Here is an 11,203-nt window from a genome sequence, read left to right on the forward strand (position 1 = left end):
ATGCGTTACTAAATCAAGTGGTAGCTGGGTCCCTCTGCTGATGAGCTCAGCATTAAACGGCGTGGCCACTCAGCACGGTGGATGCAGCCTCCAGGGGAGAAAGGGGGTGTGGTAGGGAAGCCCCTTTGCAGTTCCAGCGCTTCATAAGATCTAACTCTACCCAACAGTTTTTCTTAGAGATTACTCCTGTGTGCATTGGGCCTCTTTCGGTTTTAAGTAACGGAATACAGTTTGATCCAGCATCTTCAGAAATGTATTAAAATGGTGCAGGAGTATCTCTCCTCACAGGACGGAACTGGAAACGGAACTCTCCTTCAGGAAGGAACTAGAAAGTTGTCAAGACTCCCCCGCTCCTCCGATAGCTGTTCGTTTTTTCTCACTCTACAGATCCCATATAGCCTCCACTGCTCCAGTCCACAGGAAAAGAAACACAGTCACTGACGCAGGCTGCCACGCTGACCCAGCCCAGCTGCCTCAGTCCAGACTCCTGGGGCAGGGTTGCCGAGAGGCCTAACTTGGGTCAGGGTAAATTCCTGGTCCAACTAGCTGGAGATATGGGGGAGGTACACGAATGGCTGCTGAGGTTGAGAGCTGCTGTGTGTGTGGGAAACAGTTAAGAGAGAGGGGTCATTTTAAGTTTCAAAAGAGACCCAGAAAGTGCTGAGAATAGGTGTCAAAACAGTTCCTGACTTTCACATCTCCATAAGCACCACTCAACCCCTCCACCCCACCTCCGTGTGCACAGATGAGGAAGGCCTCCCCATCAGCCAGCATGCTTGAAGTCACTTTCCTGCAAATCCAAGGAGTTTCTCAGCTTGGCAGCCAGACAGACTCATGTGGCTGTGTTAGAAGTGATGCTAACCAGGCATAGTCAAGGCTCTTTAAAATACAGCGTGGGTTGGCGCAGTGGTTCATACCTGTAATCCCAGAACTTTGGGAGGGTAAAGCAGGAGGATCACTTGAAGGCAGGAGTTCAAGACCAGCCTGGGCAACATAGCGAGATGCTCATCTCTAAAAAAAAAAAAAAATTGCCAGGCATGGTGCTATATAACTGTAGTCCCAGCCAGTTGGGAGGCTGAGGTGGGAGGATGGCTTGAGCCCAAGAGTGTGAAGCTGCAGTGAGGTTCGATTATGCCACTGCACTCCAGCCTGGGTGACAGAGTGAGACCCTGCCTCTACCAAAAAATGTAAAAACATAAAAATAATTGGTCTGGTGTGGTGGCACACTCCTATAGTCCCACCTACTGGGGAGGCTAAGGCAGGAGGATTGCTTGAGCCCAGGAGTTCAAGGCTACGTGAACCACGATCAAACCACTGCACTCCAGTCTGAGTGACAGAGCAAGATCTTGTCTCAAAAAAAAATAAAAAAATAAAATAAAGATTGTGGCTGACTCTGCCCCTCAGTGGGCCATGAGAGTCACCTGAGATGCAGCTATCCTGGGTGGTTTCAAAGAGAAGGAATCCAGAGAAGGGCAACCTAAGTGCTGAAAACACAGGCCCTGGAGCAAATAGCAGACTGCTGGTCACTGCTCATTACTGGCACCGGCTCAGTGGTGCCCGACTGGGAACAGCCTCAGAGGAAGCGGCCCCAGCCTCGCCAGAGTGGGAGATGACAAGGAACGCTCTCCTGGACCAAAAATCAGAGAAATTATCTCAACCCACAGACCCCAAGAAAACAACATGGACACCATCCCTGAAAACATCTCCCCACGCAGGCAGGACGTCCCATCTTTTTGCCTTTTTCTTTTTAATGCCTCCTTCAGGCAGAGAGAATGGTCTGGTTAGGTCCAAGTTCTGACATTAGAATGTTGACAGGATGAGTAGTCCATAAACTGAATACCCTGCGATCTGAGCTGGGTCACCAAAAACCCCATTCTTGGGGCCCCAAATATCTGTCCTTTTCTTAAAAAACACTTTCTAATGTATATTTGTAGGTGGAAGGGTGATGGTCAGTTCTCCACCCACCAGGTGGGACAAGGAGACAGTGTAGAAAGTGGCTCCCAAACTTGGCATGCATCCAAATCACTGCAGGGATGTTGAAGCAGATTGCAGGGTCCTCTTTTCAGAGTTCCCAATTCAGTAGGCTGTTGGTGGGGCCAAGTAATTTTCATTTTAATGAGTCTGCAGATGATGTGGATGCTGCTGAGAACCACTGGAGCCGAAGATAATGTTAGTTGGTTTCATTTCTTAAAGCATAAAATATGAGCCATCTGCAGATAAAGAAGGCTGAAGGGACTGTGTAACAAGCATTTTCATTCTGTCTTTTGATATGTCCATCCCTTAAATACATGTAGTCCTTTGAATTTTCATCCCTTCAGACTGATTCTGAAAGCCAATTTAACCTGATTGTACCTTGATAAAAACAAAAAATAGTGGGCCCACAAATCTGTAAGAAAAAGACAACTGGCCCAATAGAAAAATGAGCGAACAACGCAGGCAGGCCTTTCACAGAAGAGGAAACAGAAATTGCCAATCAACCTCTGAAAAGACGTTCAATCTCACTGGTAATCAGTAAGATGTAAATTAAACCCACAATGAAATACCATTTCAGAGCAACCACCATGGCTAAAGTTTCAAAGTCAGACACTGCTTCATGAGGGTGTGGAAAACAGGTATTTTCATGCACTGCTAGTGGATGGAAATAGGCACAACTTCTTTAGAAAACAATTTGGCACTTCTGATGAGGTTATGTAAGTCCTCTAGCAATTTAACACTTAGGTAAATAACCTAGAGAAACTCTTGGATCTTTGCTCCAGGAGACAGATAAGACTGTTCAGAGCTTTGCAGCTCACAGTGACAAAAGCTGCAATGTTTATTGACAGAAGATGGAGAAAAGGTGATGTATTCATCAAATGGATGGCAGTCAGCAGAAAAACTATATGAACTGCGGCTATAGATATCAACAGGATGAAGCTCAAAAACAATGCTGGCTGGAAGCAACTCACAAAAGGAACATATCATGTGATTCCATTTATGTAGGAAAAACCTCAGAGTACATTCTTTAGAAGTCCATACAGGATACCCTTGGAGGAGGGAGGAGGTACTTTTGGAAAGAAGCACATAGGGGTACAGTGATCAGCTGTCCATATAGCTTCCTGAGACTAAATGGTTAACTAGGACCTGCGACATTCAGTGCTAAAACCAGGACAGTTCTGGACAAACCAGAAGGAGGCAGTCACCCCTTGGACAGGTTCAAAGATACTGGTAATGTTTTAGTTCATTACAGCTGAGATATGAGAACATGGTGGTTTTTTATTTTTGTTTAGTCTTTTAAAATGTATGTATACGTCACATAAACTTTTGTATGTGTGATATATTTTACAATTTGTAAAAATGTGCAAAATGTTGAAAAAATACACAAAGAAAGACATACCATGACAGAGGATAAAACTGTAAATCAGTACAAGTTTTCTGGAGGGCAATTTGGCAACAATATATTTCAAAAGCCTTAACAATACGCATAATCTTTAATCCAGAAAGTTAACTTTCATGATTCAACACATTGGAAAAAAATCAGATATGTGAACACAAATGTATACATAGAGGTGTTCATTATTACAGTAATTATAATATCAAAAAATAACATGTCAAATGTCCAGCAAAAGGAAATTTTAAAATTAAGATACATTCATATGGTTTATAACCCTGCACCCATGTATTTATTTACTTATTTATTTATTTATTTTATCCTTTTTTCTATACTTTAGGGGTACCAGGGTACTAATTGTTTTTGGTTACATGATGAGTTGCATAGAATTCATCTACATATTGGGTACAACATACACTCCTCAAGTGACTGGTGCACTGAAACCTGAGACTTCAGCACTCCTCACCCAAGTAGTGTACAGTGGACCCAGTATGCACTTTTTAACCCACAGCCCTCTCCCCCTTCCTTCCCCTGAGTCTCCAGTGTCCAATATAACACCTGTGTGCCTTTGTGTACACATAGCTTAGCTCCCCCTTGTAAGTGAGAACATATGGTATTTGGTTTTTCCACTCCTGAGTTATTTCACTTAGAGTAATGGCTTCCAACACCATTCAAGTTGCTGCAAAAGACATTGTTCTTTTAATGGCTGAGTAGTATTCTATGGTGTATATATACCACATTTTCTTTATCCACTCCTCAGTTGATGGGCACTTAGGTTGGTTTGATATCTTTGTAATTGTGAATTGTCTGAACCTATATAAATCACGTTAATTTCTAAAATTAAAAGCATACAAAAAAAGGACTGTGGTTACTGTCATAAAACAGCTTCAGAGGCTGAGCATGGTGGCTCACGCCTGTAATCCCAGCACTTTGGGAGGCTGAGGCAGGCAGATCACCTGAGGTCAGGAGTTTGAGACCAGCCTGACCAACATGAAGAAACCCCATCTCTACTAAAAATACAAAATTAGCCGGGCATGGTGGCACATGCCTGTAATTCCAGCTATTCAGGAGGCTGAGGCAGGAGAATCGCTTGAACCCAGGAGGCAGAGGTTGTGGCGAGCTGAGATCGCGCCATTGCACTCCAGCCTGGGCAACAAGAGTGAGACTCCGTCTCAAAAAAAAAAAAAAAAAAAAAAAAAATCAGAGACAAGAAGACGACTTCTCTTTAGTTTAGGAAAATACTTCAATGGGCCATTTTCTATATGAAAGGTGGAGATACCCTGGAAATGGTGGGGAAGGAAAACATTGCAGGCAAATAAACTATCTCTGAATGAGAACATGGTAGTAATTTGTCTGCCAACTGACAGTGGCCAACGGACCTTGGAACAAGAACAAAGGAAAGCTGGGAGAAGGGTCTCACCTAAGGGGAAAGATGGACTGCGAGGAATTCCCACAGTGGGGAAAAGAGATGTCTAATATTCTGGGGTAAACCCTAACCACCCTTCACCACTCCCAAACATTGAGGGGAGTGCTCACGCTCACGACTGCCTTGCACCATTGCCACTTGGGAATGAAGGAAGAAGTGCCCGGCCAATTCAGTCAGACTCTCCTAGGGTGGGGTCTAAGCATCACTATTTTCTTTGAAAACCTCCTCAGGTATTTCTCATATGCAGCTAGAATGGAGAGCTATTGGGCTAGAGTAAAAATAAAAACTCAGGCCAGGAGCGGTGGCTCATGCCTGTAATCCCAGCACTTCAAGAGGCTGAGGCAGGTGGATCACCTGAGGTCAGGAGTTCGAGACCAGCCTGGCCAACATGGTAAAACCCCATCTCTACTAATAATAAAAAATTACCTGGGAGTGGTGGCACACGCCTGCAGTCCCAGCTAGTTGGGAGGCTGAGGCAGGAGAATCGCTGGAACCTGGGAGGCAGAAGTTGCAGTGAGCTGAGATCGTGCCACTGCACTCCAGCCTGGGCAACAGAGCAAGACTCTGCCTCAAAAAAAAATAAAATAAAATAAAAAATAAAAGCTCAAATTGATGATGGCTGGCTGGGCTAAGCCTTATACTGGGTAGTTACTCATTTAAAGTTTCCAACTTGATGAGGTGGGTACGATTCCTTCCATCTCACAGATTTGGAAACTGAGACACATGAAGGCCTAAGTAGTCCAAGAAGACTGAGATGGACTGTGGGTCTTGCAGGCTGTGGGAACTGGAGAGGAGCTGGAGGAGCACTGAAGGGGAGGGGGAACAGTGTGGCAGCGCCAGAGTAGGCAGCACACAGTGGGCCAGGGGTATATGAACAGGTGATAAAGAGACTCAGGGGCATTTGAGCTGTCACCAGGGACAACTTCACCGCTGGAAATGGGAGACAGCCTCTACTTGAGCCCTGTGTGGCAGCCATGTGGCCATGGGGAGCAGGGGTGAACAAATTGTGCTATTTTTAACTACAACTTCAATGGGAGGATTTAGGTCAGTAGAACATCGTCAACTCAACCAGAGTTTGGCTCAGACAGCAAAGCTGACACCCTCTCCTGCGGAGAACAATTCTGGGAAACTTTTTTTTATTTTTTATTTATTTTTATTTTTTATTTTTTATTTTTTAGACAGGGTCTCGCTCTGTCACCCAGGCTGGAGTACAGGGGTGCAATCTCAGCTCACTGCAACCTCCCCCTCCCAGGTTCAAGTGATCCTCCTGCCTCAGCCTCCTAAGTAGCTGGGATTACAGGCACCCACCACCATACCCGGCTAATTTTTTGGATTTTTAGTAGAGACAGTGTTTCGCCATGTGGGCCAGCCTGGTCTCGACCTCCTGACCTCAGGTGATCCACTCGTCTCAGCCTCCCAAAGTGCTGGGATTACAGGCATCAGCCATCATGCCCTGCCAATTCTGGGAAACTTTTAAGGTAAGCAAGGGCTAACAAACTTTGTGTATTAAGAACAATTTACAGGGAGGGAGCCAAGATGGCCGAATAGGAACAGCTCCAGTCTACAGCTCCCAGTGTGAGCGACGCAGAAGACAGGTGATTTCTGCATTTCCATCTGAGGTACCGGGTTCATCTCACTAGGGAGTGCCAGACAGTGGGCACAGGACAGTGGGTGCAACGCACCGTGCGCGAGCCGAAGCAGGGCGAGGCATTGCCTCACTCGGGAAGCGCAAGGGGTCAGGGAGTTCCCTTTCCCAGTCAAAGAAAGGGGTGACAGATGGCACCTGGAAAATCGGGTCACTCTCACCCTAATACTGCGCTTTTCCGACGGGCTTAAAAAACGGCACACCAGGAGATTATATCCTGCACCTGGCTCAGAGGGTCCTACACCCATGGAGTCTCGCTGATTGCTAGCACAGCAGTCTGAGATCAAACTGCAAGGCAGCAGCGAGGCTGGGTTAGGGGTGCCTGCCATTGACCAGGCTTGCTTAGGTAAACAAAGCAGCTGGGAAGCTTGAACTGGGTGGAGCCCACCACAGCTCAAAGAGGCCTGCCTGCCTCTGTAGGCTCCACCTGTGGGGGCAGGGCACAGACAAACAAAAAGACAGCAGTAACCTCTGCAGACTTAAATGTCCCTGTCTGACGGCTTTGAAGAGAGTAGTGGTTCTCCCAGCACGCAGCTGGAGATCTGAGAATGGGCAGACTGCCTCCTCAAGTGAGTCCCTGACCCCTGACCCCCAAGCAGCCTAACTGGAAGGCACCCCTAGTGGGGGCAGACTGTAACCTCACATGGCCAGGTACTCCTCTGAGACAAAACTTCCAGAGGAACAATCAGGCAGCAGCATTCGCGGTTCACGAAAATCTGCTGTTCCGCAGCCTCCACTGCTGATACCCAGGCAAAAGGGGTCTGGAGTAGACCTCTAGCAAACTCCAACAGACCTGCAGCTGACGGTCCTGTCTGTTAGAAGGAAAACTAACAAACAGAAAGGACATCCACACCAAAAACCCATCTGTACATTACCATCATCAAAGACCAAAAGTAGATAAAACCACAAAGATGGGGAAAAAACAGAGCAGAAAAACTGGAAATTCTAAAAACAGAGCAACTCTCCTCCTCCAAAGGAACACAGTTCCTCACCAGCAACGGAACAAAGCTGGACGGAGAATGACTTTGATGAGTTGAGAGAAGAAGGCTTCAGACGATCAAACTACTCCGAGCTATGGGAGGAAATTCAAACCAAAGGCAAAGAAGTTAAAAACTTTGAAAAAAATTTAGACGAATGCATAACTAGAAATAATCAATACAGAGAAGTGCTTAAAGGAGCTGATGGAGCTGAAAGCCAAGGCTCAAGAACTACGTGAAGAATGCAGAAGCCTCAGGAGCCGATGTGATCAACTGGAAGAAAGGATATCAGTGATGGAAGATGAAATGAATGAAATGAAGTAAGAAGAGAAGTTTAGAGAAAGAAGAATCAAAAGAAATGAACAAAGCCTCCAAGAAATATGGGACTATGTGAAAAGACCAAATCTACATCTGATTGGCGTACCTGAAAGTGACGGGGAGAATGGAACCAAGTTGGAAAACACTCTGCAGGATATTATCCAGGAGAACTTCCCCAATCTAGCAAGACAGGCCAACATTCAGATTCAGGAAATACAGAGAACGCCACAAAGTTACTCCTCGAGAAGAGCAATGACAAGACACGTAATTGTCAGATTCACCAAAGTTGAAATGAAGGAAAAAATGTTAAGGGCAGCCAGAAAGAAAGGTCGGGTTACCCACAAAGGGAAGCCCATCAGACTAACAGCGGATCTCTCGGCAGAAACGCTACAAGCCAGAAGAGAGTGGGGGCCAATATTCAACATTCTTAAAGAAAAGAATTTTCAACCCAGAATTTCATATCCAGCCAAACTAAGCTTCATAAGTGAAGGAGAAATAAAATACTTTACAGACAAGCACATGCTGAGAGATTTTGTCACCACCAGTCCTGCCCTAAAAGAGCTCCTGAAGGAAGCACTGAACATCGAAAGGAACAACTGGGACCAGCCACTGCAAAAACATGCCAAATTGTAAAGATCATCGAGGCTAGCAAGAAACTGCATCAACTAATGAGCGAAATAACCAGCTAACATCATAATGACAGGATCAAATTCACACATAACAATATTAACTTTAAATGTAAATCGGCTAAATGCTCCAATTAAAAGACAGAGACTGGCAAATTGGATAAAGAGTCAAGACCCATCAGTGTGCTGTATTCAGGAAACCCATCTCACATGCAGAGACACACATAGGCTCAAAATAAAAGGATGGAGGAAGATCTACCAAGCAAATGGAAGACAAAAAAAACACAGGGGATTGCAATCCTAGTCTTTGATAAAACAGACTTTAAACCAACAAAGATCAAAAGAGACAAAGAAGGCCATTACATAATGGTAAAGGGATCAATTCAACAAGAAGAGCTAACTATCCTAAATATATATGCACCCAATACAGGAGCACCCAGATTCATAAAGCAAGTCCTGAGTGACCTACAAAGAGACTTAGACTCCCATAATAATAGACACTTTAACACCCCACTATCAACATTAGACAGATCAACGAGACAGAAAGTTAACAACGATACCCAGGAATTGAACTCAGCTCTGCACCAAGCGGACCTAATAGACATCTACAGAACTCTCCACCCCAAATCAACAGAATATACATTTTTTTCAGCACCACACCACACCAACTCCAAAATTGACCACATAGTTGGAAGTAAAGCTATCCTCAGCAAATGTAAAAGAACAGAAATTATAACAAACTGTCTCTCAGACCACAGTGCAATCAAACTAGAACTCAGGATTAAGAAACTCACTCAAAACCGCTCAACTACATGGAAACTGAAGAACCTGCTCCTGAATGACTACTGGGTACATAACAAAATGAAGGTAGAAATGAAGATGTTCTTTGAAACCAATGAGAACAAAGACACAACATACCAGAATCTCTGGGACACGTTCAAAGCAGTGTGTAGAGGGAAATTTATAGCACTAAATGCCCACAAGAGAAAGCAGGAAAGATCCAAAATTGACACCCTAACATCACAATTAAAAGAACTAGAGAAGCAAGAGCAAACACATTCAAAAGCTAGCAGAAGGCAAGAAACAAATAAAATCAGAGCAGAACCGAAGGAAATAGAGACACAAAAAACCTTCAAAAAATTAGTGAATCCAGGAGCTGGTTTTTTGAAAAGATCAACAAAATTGATAGACTGCTAGCAAGACTAATAAAGAAGAAAAGAGAGAAGAATCAAATAGACGCAATAAAAAATGATAAAGGGGATATCACCACCGATCCCACAGAAATACAGACTACCATCAGAGAATACTACAAACACCTCTGTGCAAATAAACTAGAAAATCTAGAAGAAATGGATAAATTCCTTGACACATACACCCTCCCAAGACTAAACCAGGAAGAAGTTGAATCTCTGAATAGACCAATAACAGGCTTTGAAATTGTGGCAATAATCAATAGCTTACTAACCAAAAAGAGTCCAGGATCAGATGGATTCACAGCCGAATTCTACCAGAGGTACAAGGAGGAGCTGGTAGCATTCCTTCTGAAACTATTCCAATCAATAGAAAAAGAGGGTATCCTCCCTAACTCATTTTATGAGGCCAGCATCATCCTGATACCAAAGCTGGGCAGAGACACAACCAAAAAAGAGAATTTTAGACCAATAACCTTGATGAACATTGATGCAAAAATCCTCAATAAAATACTGGCAAACCGAATCCAGCAGCACATCAAAAAGCTTATCCACCATGATCAAGTGGGCTTCATCCCTGGGATGCAAGGCTGGTTCAACATATGCAAATCATTAAATGTAATCCAGCATATAAACAGAACCAAAGACAAAAACCACATGATTACCTCAATAGATGCAGAAAAGGCCTTTGACAAAATTCAACAACCCTTCATGCTAAAAACTCTCAATAAATTAGGTATTGATGGGATGTATCTCAAAATAATAAGAGCTATCTATGACAAACCCACAGCCAATATCATACTGAATGGGCAAAAACTGGAAGCATTCCCTTTGAAAACTGGCACAAGACAGGGATGCCCTCTCTCACCACTCCTATTCAACATAGTGTTGGAAGTTCTGGCCAGGGCAATCAGGCAGGAGAAGGAAATAAAGGGTATTCAATTAGGAAAAGAGGAAGTCAAATTGTCCCTGTTTGCAGATGACATGATTGTATATCTAGAAAACCCCATTGTCTCAGCCCAAAATCTCCTTAAGCTGATAAGCAACTTCAGCAAAGTCTCAGGATACAAAATCAATGTACAAAAATCACAAGCATTCTTGTACACCAATCACAGACAAACAGAGAGCCAAATCATGAGTGAACTCCCATTCACAATTGCTTCAAAGAGAATAAAATACCTAGGAATCCAACTTACAAGGGATGTGAAGGACCTCTTCAAGGAGAACTACAAACCACTGCTCAATGAAATAAAAGAGGATACAAACAAATGGAAGAACATTCCATGCTCATGGGTTGGAAGAATCAATATCGTGAAAATGGCCATACTGCCCAAGGTAATTTATAGATTCAATGCCATCCCCATCAAGCTACCAATGACTTTCTTCACAGAATTGGAAAAAACTACTTTAAAGTTCATATGGAACCAAAAAAGAGCCCGCATCGCCAAGTCAATCCTAAGCCAAAAGAACAAAGCTGGAGGCATCACGCTACCTGACTTCAAACTATACTACAAGGCTACAGTAACCAAAACAGCATGGTACTGGTACCACAACAGAGACATAGATCAATGGAACAGAACAGAGCCCTCAGAAATGATGCCGCATAGCTACAACTATCTGATCTTTGACAAACCTGACAAAAACAAGAAATGGG

The 11,203-nt window shown here is 43.9% G+C and overlaps 1 protein-coding gene across 4 annotated transcripts in view; it reads right to left on the reverse strand.

Moving 5' to 3' along the window:
• Window positions 1-11,203, reverse strand: part of ACER2 (alkaline ceramidase 2) — a 125,443-nt gene that overhangs the window by 5,365 nt on the left and 108,875 nt on the right. The gene's annotated exons all lie outside the window — the stretch shown is intronic.

Source organism: Hylobates moloch, unplaced genomic scaffold, assembly GCF_009828535.3.
Source record: "Hylobates moloch isolate HMO894 unplaced genomic scaffold, HMol_V3 SCAFFOLD_19, whole genome shotgun sequence".
NCBI lineage: Eukaryota > Metazoa > Chordata > Mammalia > Primates > Hylobatidae > Hylobates > Hylobates moloch.